Below are 1,045 nucleotides of genomic sequence, written 5' to 3'. Positions count from 1 at the left end.
CAAAGTCTGTCTATCCACCTGTATGTTCAATAACCACAATTTACACTGAGCATAAACAGGGACCTTTGGAAATGACTATTTAGAACTGCTTGTTTAAATCAGACCTTAAGTGGTGGAAACACATTGTCACTGTGGGTGTAGCTGAAGTGTGGGAGCTTGTCACAGCCCTCGTGTGAAGTAAATAGTGATGGAACAAATTAACAAATCCTTCACTTGAGTAAAAAAAGTGTTCAAAGTGAAATTACAGCATCCAAAACAGCATATCTTATAAAATGTGTGCTTTTTATATACATATATATATTTCCTTTGCATCAAAAGTTTAGATGAATGTGTAGCTTAATGAGTTAGCCAAATATTGTCATCAATACAATTTAATTCATTACTGCCACTGTTTCAAGACAATCCTCAATAGTTGCATTATTATTAAATGAGAGTTTAATCCTTCTTTGGAATTTTGGTTATTCCTGCTTGATGAATTGAAATTAATGTTAATCACACGAACTTAAAAGCACTTAAAACTCACAATAAGAATAAACTCTTACAATAGATAAATGCTGAAGTCTAAAATATGATCCTGAAATAATGGAGAGAACGCTAGAAGTATCCAATAGATTAGATTCAACTTTATTGTCATTGTGCAGAGTACAAGTACAGAGCCAATGAAATGCAGTTAGCATTCAACCAGGAATGCAGATGATAAGGTGAAAGTTAGGGCTCGTCCGGGATTTGAACCCGGGACCTCTCGCACCCTAAGCGAGAATCATACCCCTAGACCAACGAGCCAGTTATACAGAGTATGGTAATAACAACAATTATTAATGCACTATGGTAGTCTTTATGATTTCGGCATGGAGAACCAGAAATTCATGAACACGTAGGGTTTTGTTGTTGTTGTTGTTTTTTCAATCGAAATGTTTCAGCTAGTAAACTTGTACAGAGTTGGCAGGCAGTTGTGATTGAGTCCACTACCACCTCCAACTTGGGGCTAGGAATAGGAATAGAGCCATTGCTCATCAGTATAAAGTCTGCATGCGAACTATCATAC

The 1,045-nt window shown here is 36.4% G+C and overlaps 1 non-coding gene across 1 annotated transcript; it reads right to left on the bottom strand.

Annotated features, from left to right (window-relative positions):
• Positions 1 to 711: 711 nt before the first annotated feature.
• trnap-agg (transfer RNA proline (anticodon AGG)) lies at positions 712 to 783 on the bottom strand. The gene has a single exon. It is a non-coding gene; the product is annotated as a tRNA-Pro (tRNA).
• Between the last annotated feature and the right edge of the window lie 262 nt (positions 784 to 1,045).

This window comes from Pangasianodon hypophthalmus, chromosome 11 (assembly GCF_027358585.1).
Source record: "Pangasianodon hypophthalmus isolate fPanHyp1 chromosome 11, fPanHyp1.pri, whole genome shotgun sequence".
NCBI classification, from domain to species: Eukaryota; Metazoa; Chordata; class Actinopteri; order Siluriformes; family Pangasiidae; genus Pangasianodon; species Pangasianodon hypophthalmus.
This window is presented reverse-complemented; position numbering and strand designations above follow the sequence as displayed.